The sequence below is a fragment of the Lactuca serriola genome, chromosome 7 (assembly GCF_051521515.1).
Source record: "Lactuca serriola cultivar US96UC23 chromosome 7, Lser_US96UC23_V15, whole genome shotgun sequence".
Taxonomy (NCBI): Eukaryota; Viridiplantae; Streptophyta; class Magnoliopsida; order Asterales; family Asteraceae; genus Lactuca; species Lactuca serriola.
The window spans coordinates 186412789-186428962 of record NC_136414.1 but is presented as its reverse complement, the minus strand read 5'-3'; positions in this window follow the sequence as shown (position 1 = coordinate 186428962).

Here is a 16174-nt window from a genome sequence, read left to right as displayed (position 1 = left end):
ATCACTAGCAGCAGATGGTTGGCCGATGTTGCCAACGCATTCCGTACGAGCCGGTGCCCTGAGGGGGACAAGGTCAGACTCGCTTCCTTTCTTCTGAAGGACAGAGCGAGGGATTGGTGGGAGGAGATTGGTCATGCTTTGGGGGATGACGTCGTGTTGGACGCGATGACCTGGAGTGATTTCTCGGCCAGGTTCAGGGCGGAGTTTTCGTCGATTATTGAGGTGCAGCAGTTGGCACGGGAGTTTCAGGACTTGACGCAGACCACTGAGACTATGGCGGAGATCACCGCCAAGTTCAGGGAGAGGGCTCTTCTTGTACCACAGTATGTCGCGGATGAGGAGATGAAGAAGGCCCGATACCATGAGATGTTAAGGGATGACATCAGGGAGTTCGTGAGCAGATCCAGTTGTGGACGAAAATATGATGGGCTTCCATGGAACCTTCTGGACAAGGCTATGGACGAAAATATGATGGGCTTCCATCATAATTTCGTTCACCCCTTATTCCTTTAGCATTCCTTAGCCCAATAACTCAATTATCCAATAATTGCAGTCCAGTCCCCTATATTTAATTAATCTCTTTTAGCCACAAAATTAATTCTTAATTAATTCTTGACTAATATTAATTAAACAATATGATTTCTCCTTTAATATATTATTCTCATAATATATTAATAAATCATATTTAAACCTTTCTCTCCTTAATTCATCCTACATATTGCTATGGTGAAGGCAACCCAAAAGGACCATGCTCATAATCGGGTCAAGTACATACCAAAATAGTTATGGACTTAGACACTAATCCAACAGATAGGTTGGTAGGGACCAGGGTGGTCTCAGTTCATCCGGAAGGCAGATAAGGAATAGCAGAATTTTCGGTCAGTAGTATTGCGGGTAAGCAGTGTATGGTGGAATTCATTTAGTTGAATCGAGGGGTGCTTGGCACCAAGTTTTGGCAGAGAGGAGTGTCAGTGATTACTGACGGTGATGACCCATTCTGGGAATAACGGGGGTGATGGAGTTGGTGAAGGATAGAACCTTCACAGTGGCAGAGGAAATAGTTGGATATGGAGCTTTGCCTTTGGAAGGCAAGGAATTTGCGCAAGGAAAGAAGGGGTGAACCCCTATAGGTTCAGTGCAGTACTCGGTGAGTACCATAAGGATTGTCGGTTGAGTAAGTTGTGTTTCTGAATTGTTCCGGGTCAGGTTTGACCCGAGGTTGATCCGCGAGGTTTATGTTAGTCAGAATGACCTGGTGGAAGACCAGCGAAGGTAGGCAACTGGTTTTGGGATAATTGGTGGGTAGTGGAGGCAGATCGTAGGCGGTGGGCCATGGCAAATTTCGAGGATGAAGTTTAGTTTAAGTGGGGGAGAGTTGTAACACCCAAAGTTTTGAAGGCCAAGAAAGGAAAGAAAACCCTAAGTTTAGGGGTCGACTCAGCGAGTCCGAGCGGGATCCAGGTCAAGGTGCAAGTGACCAACTCGGCGAGTCGGCCAAGTGGACTCGGCGAGTCTGGTCTGTGCGTGGAAAACCCTAAATTCGGGACTTGGAGCCTATATAAACGTCTTAATCTTCTTCCTAGGGTTCCTTACTGCCTCTTTAGCCCTGGATACCTTTCTCTCCTTAATTCATCCTACATATTGCTATGGTGAAGGCAACCCAAAAGGACCATGCTCATAATTGGGTCAAGTACATACCAAAATAGTTATGGACTTAGACACTAATCCAACAGTCTCCCACTTGGATAAGTCTAATAACTATTTTCCGTATGACTTCAGAACCTGATCAGCAATCGTAGCTTTCAAAAGCCGCTGTCAACTCTGATCTTATTAGATAGCGTGTCCTCTAGATAAGGGATTATATATTCCTCCATTCTCAAGATATCGTATAGACAAAAGACATGAATTTCAATCATTCTCTCTATACTGTTTCCCGACTTCCGATTTATGACGACTGATAATAGACTATAATTGAACACATCAACTTAGTCCCGGCTTGGCCAAGCGCTTAGGTGTCATCACTAAATCATCGAGAGGCCCACAGATATCGCTTTTATCCCACTTTGGGTAAAAGGAATGGATAAACTTCTACTCAAATGCTCTCTTGTATTTACTGATCGAATCACACACAACAATAAGTTTTATAACACCAAGTTACCGGTGCGTTTACTTATTATCAATGTGCAACCGACCAACAAATAATAACTCACATGTCTCGGTTTCAAGAATATACAATATTATCGTCTCACTAATCACTTGTGATAAATCATGAAGTGATCCAAGTGAGCGTGGGTTTAATCCAATACTCTAATCTTATCAAAGTACTCATGCACTCTGCAGCAAACTTGTGCCATGTCTAAATACTTCAGACAATCTACAGACAGATTCATGACAGTCTTTATTCACACCTACTCCCAACGTATGACCGACTGTGGATGTTTGAATAACCTAGTTATTCTGGAAGTCAAAACATACAAACTGAAACATAACAATAATATTTAATCCTATATGGCCTCAAACTTGTGAGAGTAAATGAAACACTTCTATTTATCCACCATATTGATTACTCATTATTTATCATTTACTATTTCAGAAAATCAACTCATTACTCGAATTACAACAATAGCTATCCCATGCATAAAGCATGCACACTATGTTTCCTATGGTCCTTACTTTATGAAATAGATCAATTGAAAAACCTTTTCAATGATGCTCATTTCACAATTCCCAATCCTTATCATTAGTGTAAGAACGCAAGGTTCTTTGCTACTATTAGAATATGCTAGATTCTAACATCTTATGCAACGATCCTTTCATAAAGTCATAGCACAAAAGTCACCAAGACTTAGCTAATGAAATTATGAAGTACTCTATCGGAAATTGTTACAAGACAATTTCATAGACGTGAAGTCTCACATTCAAAGTACATTCATTTGAACACCCTTCCTGCATAAAAGTTTCTAATCTAGGCATAGACTCTCAATATCCAATTCCCAATATGGAAACATTTCCACATTTTCCATATGACAACTCATTTTTAATAGAATCTTATCTATTCATAATAATGTCGATATGGTCCATCCAATACCATACTTCCAACTACTCACAAGTGACCAATCCTCAGCGAACTTTGGATCGTCCTTTGATAGTTGTTTAATTATTTTAGTCAAAACCAATTCTAGTCCTTTTCCCCCTTAATGCGCTAGACATTTGGAAAATTTTAGAATGGTAAATATTATAGCATTTGCAATCGACCCTATACTCGAAGCGTATGGGACACGATGCATAATGTCTTACATAAAGATATGATACTTTACCAATCTTTTGCCATAATATTTTATGTGTCATGTTCTCACAATTCGAACTATCAAGAGGGATGACGTAATCATAATCGAAATTTGAGAACACATAATGTATCCTTTGACTGAAAATATTAAAATTTCTTAATCTAAGCTTTAGATTTTGAAACGAAGTATAATATTTGTATAATATTCTCTCCCTTAATTATAGCAAAACAACTTTTCAACCCATGCAACTTTGCAAATTGAATCTTTGGTTTTCTATAATTAATATTGCTAACTTGCAATACTTGCCATAATAATCATACAATCATAACACTTATGCTCCCACTATCATGATGATTATCATATAAGCATAACACTTATTCTCCTACTAGCTTTGACATGTATTCAGAAAACAAATGAACTTCCAGAAAACAATGTCTATTGAATTTCTGAAATTCATATTTCTAATACCAGATGCTTCGATAAGCCTTTATCCAAGCTTCTTAAACTTATACACCTTTGCCTTAGATAGCTCATATGTGTGTTTAACCAATTCAGAACTTATGTTACTAAGTTCCAAATGTTCAAACTAATTGCCAAATCTCACAATTCGAACTATGGAAAGGGATGTCGTAACCATAATCGAATTTGAGAATACAATTTTCACAATTGCTATCTTCTTAAAAAATCTCTTAGTGAAAGCATTTCCTCACAGTCATTTTCATGTAGGAGGGAATCTTATGTCACTTAGATTTTATGGTGTATGAGTTCCTATCCATGTGAATTTGCTAAAACAAAGGTTTGCGACAAATCCAAACTCGTATGGACTGAACTTTCTTAATCTTGATTTCTTGCCTTATGGTAACACAAGTGCCCACCATGTCTTCCAAGTAGTTTAGTAACTTGTCCTTACATATCAATGTACTTTCCATCGACTAAGGCTCTAGTATGCATTCAAATGAGAACTCATAGAACTCACATACACCATTAACTCAATTGGAATGGCACAGAAACAAAATAATGTCAGCACGATAGGTTGTAAACCTCAAGTCGTGTGCTAGTGATGATCGATAAGGTTTATTCTTGATTTGTTCTTGAAACCTTTCAAGACCATTAAGACTCCCACTGACTCCTTGACATATAAGATTCTCTTGTCAAGAAACATTTCTTGACAAACCAAATATTCAAGAGTTAGTGTAGTTCTTATCAAGACAAAACACTTCACATAATTGGTCCTAGTTGGTCTTTGTTTTATCCAAGACAGCACAACTTACCAATTTCAAATGTGCAAGAATAAGAAAACTTTTCCAAATTCCACATTTGTTAAGTGTTATAAACCTACTTAAGACTTTTCACTCAATGTCACAATCTTGACTCTAAGACTTGATATTGGAACGAAGTATGATTGACTTCTTGATTTAACCATTTCTACAACTCTCGATTCCTCTTCTTAGACATGCAATTGCACTAAGACTCACTTAGAGGATCAATTTAGACATGGTTCTTAATCATTAAGACTTATCATAAATCACAATAAAAGGTACTCTCCCTTCTTCTTAGAATAGAGAAACTTTTATCTTTCTGCCTACTTGATTCTTCTTTATTCGTTCTACTATTCATTGAAACTCTTTCAATCAACTCAGAATTACACTTAATCTTATAAGTATAATCATATTTACTAAACTTTAGTAAATCATGACAAATATCTTTGTCATTCTTGTGGTGGACTTGATCAACGCACAACCTAATGTACTTGATCTCCTAGTCCTTCAATTGACACCTTGTCAAAGAATTAGTCTAAGTTTCCCAAATGTGAAAGTTTTTCATTCATCATACAATACACATTGCATGATTCCAAGTTTCTGTCCAATTGAAACCTTGGGCGATGAGAAACTCTCCCTATTTGGTAAACTTCTGACATTTCCACAAATAACGTAATTAAGAATCAAATTCATTTTGCTAATAGAAGTACACAAACATCAATTTTTCATATATACCATTGTAAGGATAAACAAATAAGATAAAACCAAAATTCATTTTATTGCAGAAAAAAAAAATTGTCCTTACAATGCAATTCAATTGAAAAACTATGTTATTACATATTTCTTAACAATCTATTCTAACTCCAAGTAGTAGCTCAAGAATCCATTCTACAAGTAATGCGATCGAAATCCATTTCTTCATGATTAGATTCAGCTCACTTCTTCCCTCAAGCTTCCTCTCTTTTCTTCGATCCTACAAAACATCAAAATGTAATCTTATCACATCATGTATTAAGAATCTAGAATAGGAACTCAAAAGAGTTAGATAATAGATTTTACCTGAAGTAGAGCCATACGTCTTGACTCTCCCATCTCTTAGATCTCTCAAGTAGTTAGGGCAGCTTCGTCTCCAATGCCCCTTCTCTTGGCAATAAAAGCAAATGGACTCCTTTGGCACAGCACATCGGACAATCACAGACTTAGTTCTTTCTGGACTTCCAATGTTGCCAGTGTCCATTGAAGTTTCGGAGCTTGATTCACCAGACAAATTTGCTTGATCAGCACGCCAAATCATTGCTGATTCAGCAGCTATAAGCAAATAGGTGAGATTAATGAGGGTCACGTCGTGATCCATCATATAGTACTCTCTAACGAACTCACTATATGATTCAGGAAGTGACTGAAGAACCCAGTCAGCAGCCAACTCGCTTGAAATCTCGACACCCAACATGCTTAACCTATCAATGTGTGACTTCATCTCTAAGACGTGTGCACACACAGGTTTCCCATCTTCGTGTCTACTTGCCAAAAGGGCTTGAGTGAGCTTGAACTTTTCAAGCCTTTGAACTTGTGGGTCAGGGAGAACAATTGGAGGAGGTGGAGGAAGTGAAGCATGACTCTTATTTCCTTGATCGTATCTCAGAACGTCATCTTCATTTGGAAAGCTTGTTCCAAAGGATTTGGGAAGACCATTGTAAGATTCAGACATCTACAAAACGGGAGAAAATTCAAGTTATGTTGATTAGAATTCTTGATGTAACACCCAAATGAAACATCAAGCTAGGATCCAACACATTACTCTACAACCTAGAAGAGGGATGTCGTAATCTAGTTGCAGAATATTTGAAGGTAGGTAAATGACGATTTACCAATTTCCACCATGAAAAACGAAAGGGAAATTTAAGTTTTAAATGAATTGAAACTCCTAGATCTTTTGAGATTCATTGAACTTTTCAATGGCATGTTTAATCTCGATTATGCCCTACTATTTGTGACTGGGATGCTGAGGATCACAAACAAGGTGTGAATAACCATACGAATCACGTGGTGCACTCAATGCTACTATCACCTAATCAATGTGCCGGTTAGCCACACACGCTCCATTGATCTATGATAAGCATCGAGCCACCCTTCGCCACCAATGTCATCCCCAAATTAGTGTGCCGGTTAACCACACACGCTCCACTAACGTTTGACAAGGGCACGAAGTGTAATTCCATGGGTTAGCATACAATTTCACATTTTGCCTAAAGTAACTATGATTTGGGAATTTGTATTTAGTTACTTTGTACTTCATTATACTTATAATGGAAGGTTTCTATCCTATCCAACCCGTTCGGCTAACGACCCTCCACTAGTCAAGAGTGCGGTGGGTAAGAGTGGATACCCATTTAATCGTCATTTTATAGGCAATTTCCTTAAACACCCCTTATAGACCAGCTTCGTGAATGAGGCCTACTAACGGTAAAACTGACTTTTTACTCATACATATATATAATATTAGACTTTTAATGTTATATATAGTATAGGGTGTATTTTACACTTTTAAAATACTAGGTGGTTTAACTTAGTCAATTATACTTTTAATTTAATTAAATGTAAACCAAAACTTTATGGGTTTATTAAATCACTTTTAATTATACACTTTAATTAATTAATAAAACCATAAGGGTGTGAATTGAACTTTTCAAATTACTAGGGTTTTAAAATTTAACATTTCAAAATTAAACTTTTAATCAACTTTTAAATTCCAAAACTTGAGGGCAAGTTTTGAAACATTTCAAAACATTAGGGTTTAACTTATTTAAATTTCATAAACAAAACTTTTAAGTTCAAATTTAAACTATAAAACCTAAAGGGTGCAATTGAAACTTTTTTACATCACAAAGGATCAAATAACAAATAATTAATTTAGTCATTATCTATATTTGACCTAATCTTATTTCAATCACTAGATAATTACCAAATAACTTTAAATAATCCATATTTATCACATAAACAACCAATATTTAAAAGATTTGAAAGTATCTATTGTTTTGGCAAGGATAAACATATAATTAAGATAAAATTCGGATTTTTAACTTCATAAAACAATTTAAGCATCAAATCCAAGTCAAAACAGCAGCTAAATCTCGAAATACCCTCTGCCTGACGCACTGACTCGCCGAGTCAGACCTGGACTCGCCGAGTAGGGCCAACTCGCCGAGTCCAGATACTGACTCGCCGAGTTGAGTCGGGCAGAGGCAAAAAACTCGTTTTTCAGTAAATAATTCAACATAGCATCACATACAACAGAAACCAATCAAGGCTCTGATACCACTTATGGGTTTTAGGCATAAGAACAATCCTATGTGCTCATACAAACCCTAATGCTTGGATCTAGGTTTCACTATTGTACATGCTTTGAATCCAAGACTAATAAACTTAGATCTAACATATTATAAACTGAATTAGGGTTTAGAGAATTACCTTTGATTGTTATATAGCAATAACACTCAATTCCTTGCTTGGATTGGCTTCAAAAGCTTAGTACCTCAAGTGATGCACCTCTAATGGAGTCACAAACACCTTATGCAACTTGGATGAAGAGGAGATGAAAGGAGGCTGCCCAAAAACGACTAGAAACCCTAGAGAATCAGTTGTACACGTTTTTGGGGCCTAAGGGGTCCTTTATATACTTGTGTGGGCTGCTAGGGTTTCAGTCAAAACCCTAATGGACAACTTAAACTCTAAGCAGCCCATGGAACCTTCTGGACAAGGCTATGGACGAAAATATGATTGGCTTCCATCATAATTTCGTTCACCCCTTATTCCTTTAGCATTCCTTAGCCCAATAACTCAGTTATCCAATAATTGCAGTCCAGTCCCCTATATTTAATTAATCTCTTTTAGCCACAAAATTAATTCTTAATTAATTCTTGACTAATATTAATTAAACAATATGATTTCTCCTTTAATATATTATTCTCATAATATATTAATAAATCATATTTAAACCTTTCTCTCCTTAATTCATCCTACATATTGCTATGGTGAAGGCAACCCAAAAGGACCATGCTCATAATCGGGTCAAGTACATACCAAAATAGTTATGGACTTAGACACTAATCCAACAGATAGGTTGGTAGGGACCAGGGTGGTCTCAGTTCATCCGGAAGGCAGACAAGGAATAGCAGAATTTTCGGTCAGTAGTACTGCGGGTAAGCAGTGTATGGTGGAATTCATTTAGTTGAATCGAGGGGTGCTTGGCACCAAGTTTTGGCAGAGAGGAGTGTTAGTGATTACTGACGGTGATGACCCGTTCTGGGAATAACGTGGGTGATGGAGTTGGTGAAGGATAGAACCTTCATAGTGGCAGAGGAAATAGTTGGATATGGAGCTTTGCCTTTGGAAGGCAAGGAATTTGCACAAGGAAAGAAGGGGTGAACCCCTATAGGTTCAGTGCAGTACTCGGTGAGTACCAGAAGGATTGTCGGTTGAGTAAGTTGTGTTTCTGAGTTGTTCCGAGTCAGGTTTGACCCGAGGTTGATCCGCGAGGTTTATGTTAGTCAGAATGACCAGGTGGAAGACCATCGAATGTAGGCAGCTGGTTTTGGGATAATTGGTGGGTAGTGGAGGCAGATCGTAGGCGGTGGGCCATGGCAAATTTCGAGGACGAAGTTTAGTTTAAGTGGGGGAGAGTTGTAACACCCAAAGTTTTGAAGGCCAAGAAAGGAAAGAAAACCCTAAGTTTAGGGGTCGACTCGGCGAGTCCGAGCGGGATCCAGGTCGAGGTGCAAGTGACCAACTCGGCGAGTCGGCCAAGTGGACTCGGCGAGTCTGGTCTGTGCGTGGAAAACCCTAAATTCGGGACTTGGAGCCTATATAAACGTCTTAATCTTCTTCCTAGGGTTCCTTACTACCTCTTTAGCCCTGGATACCAAACCCTAGCCGTCATATCCTTTGATTGAGCCATTTGTTGCCTTGGAAGGTGCATTAAAGCTTGGAGAGGAAAGAAGGAACTTGGAGGAGCAAGAAGGGACTATAGATCTGGGATTGTGAGTTCATTCTGAGCATTTGGAGGTAATAAACTAGTTCCTGGACCCTTTTTGCACCTAGATCTATGTGTGGTTGTTGGGGCTTTTTAGCCATAATGTTATTATTTTGAGTTAGAAGCCAGATCTGAAGTTGCTACTTCAGATCTAAGCATATTATGGTCTTGAGAAGCAAAAAGTAGCAGCCCTTGAGTTGATTATGGAGCCTCCTTGCCTTAAACCCTAGTTTATGGTGTATTTTGCTTAGATCTCCTTCTCTACACGTAAATTTTGCAACTTTACGTGAGGAATAGGCTTGGTAAGGGTAGATCTACAGATTTGAGTCTCTGCATGACTCAAAAGTCCTTTGCATGTATGAAGGACCGGATGGACTCGACGAGTCCTTTGAGTGGACTCGGTGAGTAGCTTGAAGATGAGGAGGAACTCGACGAGTGGGATGAACAGCTCGTCGAGTCGGATGCAGTTGGGCATGAACTCGGCGAGTTGGAAGAACAACTCGGCGAGTTGGATGAAGATTGCCTTGTACTCGGCGAGTCTGTTCTTGGACTCGGCGAGTCAGGTCGCGAAACCCCAAACCCTTCAAGTTGAGACTCGAATCAGTGAGTCGAATGGAGACTCGGTGAGTTGGACAGGTCAGGACTCGGTAATCGGTAGACTCGGCGAGTCATGGACTGACTCGGCGAGTCGAGTCGCGAATAGAAGGACTCTGAACATATGAACTCGGCGAGTCAATAGGATGAATCGGCGAGTAGGGTTGACCTGGGAGGTTGACTTTGACCAGGACTTTGACTTTGGCAAGAGTTGACTTAGTTGACCTTTGAAGGTCAGTTAGACTAAGTGTTATGTTCATATTGGTAGCTCGGGGAGCTAGTGGAGCAGTAGTTCGGAGTCAGTGGTCAGATAGCGGTCAAAGGGATTAGCAACAGCAGTTCAGCAGTATCAGGTGAGTTTCCCTATGTGTGAATGGGTCTAAGGCCACAATGTCGGCCCATGTAGTTATGAGTAGAAGACCCGGGGTTAGCCCTAGGCACAGTATGCTAGTATGATATTCGGGACGAGGTCCAATGGTAGAGGGCGGGTGCCCAAGGAATGGTTTATGTGATAGTTTATACTTTTTGTCTGTGTGATACTTGTATGTGCCTGGTAGGGAGGTGAGTGTGGGCGAGGTCCCGTATCTCACCAATAGCAGAGTGTGGATGGTGTTCCACATCTCAGTAGCAGCAGAGCAGGGGCAAGGCCCAAGTTAGGGAAGGAGTGAGGGTGGGTTAGGCCCATACCTCACTATCAGCAGGAGTATGGACGGGGTTCCATGACTCATCAGTAGCAGGACAAGGGCGGAGCCCAGAGATAGGCGAGGCCTTAGGACAAGATCAGTTAGAATGTGTCTAGCTTATGTGATGTGATGCGATGTGTTTATGTGCTATTATATGTTAGTGGGCAAGGCCCTGTGACAGGCGAGGCCTAAGTGAAACAGATATGTATCCGAGCAGGGCTCGAAGCCAGGCGGGGCCTGGAGCAGCGGGGTTGTTGTAGCGGGCGAGGCCCGAGGTAGGGGCGAGGGCCAGGATAGCGGGCGTGGCCCAGTAGGTGCAGTATGTGGTTATGCATGGTATGTGGTAGGGTGGGGAACTCACTAAGCTTCGTGCTTACGGTTTTCAGTTTTGGTTTCAGGTACTTCCGGTAGCGGAGGGAAGAGCTCGAGGTGATCGCATGGCACACACCATAGTTTAGACAGCCTAGGAATGTTTACTCTGATAACGAACATGTGTTTTGGAAACTAATACTCTGTTTATGTTTTGAAATGATGAATTTGCTTAAAGTAATGTTTTATTAAAAGAAATTTTTAGTCTTGAATTTTGGGACGTTACAGATATTATGTTATTTACCATCACTCACCATACCAAAACTTTTATAATCTTCCATTTTTCTTCTTATATAACAGATGTTATTGGTGATGTTGTGAGATGTTTCCCAATTGTGAACAAGAAAAATAATTTATCAAAGAGAGTCAATTTAAGCTTGGAAGATCTAGAGTATGTCTACTTTTCAAAATTTTATGTCAAATATTACTTTATAATGTCATTTTATATTGTATATATATATATATATATATATATATATATATATATATATTGGTTTTTGTAGAAGCAAACAAATAAACGTAACACTTTGGGATGGGTATGCACAACAGTTTGTTGACTATTTGGAAAATAACAAACAAACTCGTATGGTAGAAGTTATTCAATGTGAAAAAAATATCTTATTAAAGAGGTTTCTTCATTACTCTAATTAACAACTTACACATTAAAAAAATTTCAAAGTATTATTCTTCCTTTTACTATAAATGAATATACATTTGTACTTGTCACAACTAGGAAATTTTGATGCCTTGTAACTACAACAATTATGTTAACTATAAACCAACAATGTGAAAGCATGTATGATGCTTATCCAATAACAACAAAACTTCTTCAAATGCTTCATTCAAGCACTACAAATAGTCCACAAAGAGTTGGAAACCCTTGAAATCCCGGTTTAAGTCCATTTTAGAATAGGATTTCCTTATTGGGCCTAATAGACCAATAAGTTTCCAATTTAACTATCTTGAACCTAGAACTCTCAAATGGGCCCTAATTGGACCCATATACAGGAAACTTAATATTTTGGGCCTTATAAGCCTAAAATGAACTAGGTTATCTTTAATGGGTCTTATTGGACCATAACAAATCTAATTAGCCCTAATAGGTCATAAAAATCATTCTTTGATTTTTGTTAGGCCAAAAATCATCTAACTTAACCATAAAATGGGCTTAATCATACAAAGCCCAATTATTTTTCCTTCCCTTCTCCATTCTCGGCCCAACAACTCAAGAAGAAAGAGTTGACTTTAGTATTTCCACCTCACTTTTACCCACAGGACTTCCATGCTTATAACTCATATTCCCATGCAACCATCTCATCAAAGTGTCTCTTCCCCTCTCTCTTTCTATCCTCGGCCGAAGACATAAAGAAACACACACACACACCTCACAAAAATTCACTCTAAACCACTCTCAAGATCATCTTCTTCTCCTTTGAAGATCTCGAAATTTTGGCTTGAAATCTAAGGATTTTCATCAAGTAATTCACATCTTTGGTAATTTATTTCTTTGATTCATAACATATCTTCTTCATTTTACCAATAATCTCCCTTATCTCATATAAAATCATGATCACTCTCTTAGAAATCATCTAAGTTCGAGATTTACCAAAAGGACTTGCTAGGATCGAAACTTTCTTCATTTCTCTCTTCAAAACCGAAACCACAACTCAAGGTGAGCTTCATACCCCTCTCTTTTCGGTTTTCATGTGTTTTATGGGGGAGAATACATGAAAATGTGTAGATCTATGTGTATGTGTATGCTATGTGTGATTTTATGCATGTATGTGTATTTTTATGTGTTTTTGTGATAAACATGTAACTAAAAAGGGGTGATACTCGAGATCTATGATATGAGAAAAGAAACAAACATAATCTAAGTTATTTTACACTAAACAAGTCAAGAATAATAACTTATAAGATTATGATAAACATATTTCAACATAAAAACCCATTTTGGAGCTTAAAATGTCAAGATATTCAAAACTAGGGTTAAAAATGGCCAAGTCACGGTTTCTTAAGGGCCGAAAGAGTCAAAACAGTTTCCATAATTGTTTTTCTGAATAATAAAATTTTCAAAGGACTTGAAATGTAAATTTTTAGCTTAATGGGCTAATTTTAGGCTTTTTGGCCCAATAAGCCCAAAATTGCGAAAAATGACAATTTGAGGGGCTGAAATGAAACTTTCATCAAAACAGGGGATAAATAGTGTAATAAAACTATTTCATGGGTCAAAAATGCTTTTCACTACCAAAAAGGATCAAAAATGTAAAGTTTTTGGATTTTGGGCCAAAACTGTAAAAGTTGCGAAAAAATAGGGTTTTAACCGAGAAATACCATTCTGGAAGGGCTGAATCTGTTAACAAATAAATTTTGGGTTAAAACTATCTTTTCAACAAATTTATGTTGTAAAAGCGTCAAGAAAATGTTTTAAGGACTAAAAATGAAATTCTTTTATATAAAGGACTAAAATTGTCATTTTTATAAAAAGAAAGGTAGTGAAAAGGTCAAACTTCTACTTTTAAACAAATTAATTCATTAAGTCGAAATACAAAACCACGACTACCGACAAAACAGAAAACAAATACACGTTTAACTCCAAATATCGTGATACACGAATCTATCGGTCTCGAATCGATACAAAATAACAAACGTTAAATCAAACCCTTCAATAGATACGCGATACCTACGATGAGAAAACTTAGAAACTTTGGGCTTGAGAGTTTCAAATCATGCCTTTTGGATCTTGCAAGTCCATCAAAATGATCTCTGGTCCCAAAGGGATAACGCTTATATGTTATTAGGCCTCCTATGATCCAATTCCGTGTCAAAGGACTTTCAATAGCTTTTATGTGCTATTGGGCCCTAGTGGCCCATTAGTAAGGCTAGTAAGGTCAAAGTAATCAACTACGAGTTGGACCATCGTGTCTTTCGCATCCCCGACAACCTAAGGTACTTACGATAGTAGCAGGACATAGTGCTCCTATTCTCTTCGTTCCCTAAGGCTTATGAGAAATCAAAGTAGACGGAATTAGGACGATATTCAAGGTGGAGTAATCAATATTCATTCGATATGATGATATAAAAATTAGTAATCACGAATACCTTTCGACATCGGAAAACATCGGGTTTTCCGGGGAATTCAATACTACTCGCTCGAAATTTCTATAACTATAATACAAAATACCCTTCATATATATGTTTTTGAAATCATTCATGCATCAACTTATGGATCTTCACACTTTGATAAACAAAAGTCTTTTCAGAAAATATCGGATTTTCTGGGTTTTACAAACTACACAAATCATTTTATTACAACATTGCTAATGAACTCACCAACATTTCATATGTTGACGTTTTTCCAAAATAACTTGTATTCTCAGGTAACAGGTAAGCGGAAGGGTAATATGAAGTAATGTTAGGATGTTATGTTGTTGAAAACTCTCAAACAATTTATGTTATGAATGTGTAATATTAAAACAATGTACTTGATGTGAACAATTCCAGTTGTAATATATTGATGCATGGTGATGTTTATGTTATGATTCATGTATATTCATGGTGATGATATTCAATTAAAGTCACGCGATCCCTCGGACGTTTCCGTCGTCTGGTTCAGGGTGTGACAGTACTAACTTCATTATGCATCGTTTCAGAACGTTTCTCCGTCATAAATTGCTTCACTACGACTAGGATCTTCATTAATGATCCTATTTTAAAGCAACAAAAATAGCATATTCTTTATTGTTAAGATTTCTTGCCAAAGTCAATCCATAAAGCACATCTACTAATTGTATCAATGCTTCCTCCACTATCCTCTACAATGCAAATGACGATTTCCTTCATTAGTTTGATTTTCATGTTATTGTTGATCTCTAACAAGTACATGAGGTTTATGTACTTAACTTTCATTTATGAAATATACATTATGTCAAATAGTTTTTGAATTATGTTTACCCTTATATTTCATTTCACTTTTTTTATTATATAATTTAAACTTACGTCAATATTTCTTAGAAAAAATATTGATTGTTGTCAGTACGATTAAGCATCTGTGTACTCTATACTTCTTTCGTGTCACAACAATAAGGCAAAAAGAGGTGTTATTAACCATTAAAGATGATAATGTAAGATATAATTTAGGAATATTATATAAAGTGTAAATTGTAGATTTGTGATATTTATTTCTATGAAAAATATGTTGTTTGATTGCTAGGTTACATATATTTTTTTGTAATTTCATTTTGAATTTGTATTGCTCTCTAGAAATCAACCATAGCCTCATAGACCGTTCCCTCATATCTTAGTAGGTCTTAGCATTTCCCCAAATTCAACTACAAGAAGTCCTGGATGCACTTCTTGAATCAGTCCTCTAAAATGAATTTCATTTTTTTAGTTGGACGAAGTGACCAATATGCAAGATTTGTGAAAGTTCATTATTATTTATTAGTATTAACCTTTGGCAAATTATATAATTGATATTATTTTTTGTTCATAGCATATTTTTTTGTAATAATTTCTTTGATCGAAAGATATGTATATGTGATTGGGTGTAGCCTAAAAAATCATATTTAGTTCTTATAAGGATAAAATACTTTAGAAATTGACCAAATTACAATGTCGGAATTAGATGTTTATTGTTATGGCAATGCACTTTAATTGTAATGTTTATCGAATTTCTTTGCAAAATTTAACGTTGTTGGTACATATGACAACTTAGTGTTCTTTTGGTTTTACAGGGCAAATTTGAAAAAAAAAAAAAAAAAAAAAAAAAAGCCACATAAGCCTTCATGGGGGTTGATACATCAAACAAAGTCAATTCATAAAGCTGCTACACAATATGTTTTAATAAAGGAGTCACATCATGTTGTGACAAAACAAAGATCATGTGGATCATTTATGTTAAAAATTACTATATTAAAGAACCAAATTTCTCTAATATAAATATTAAATATT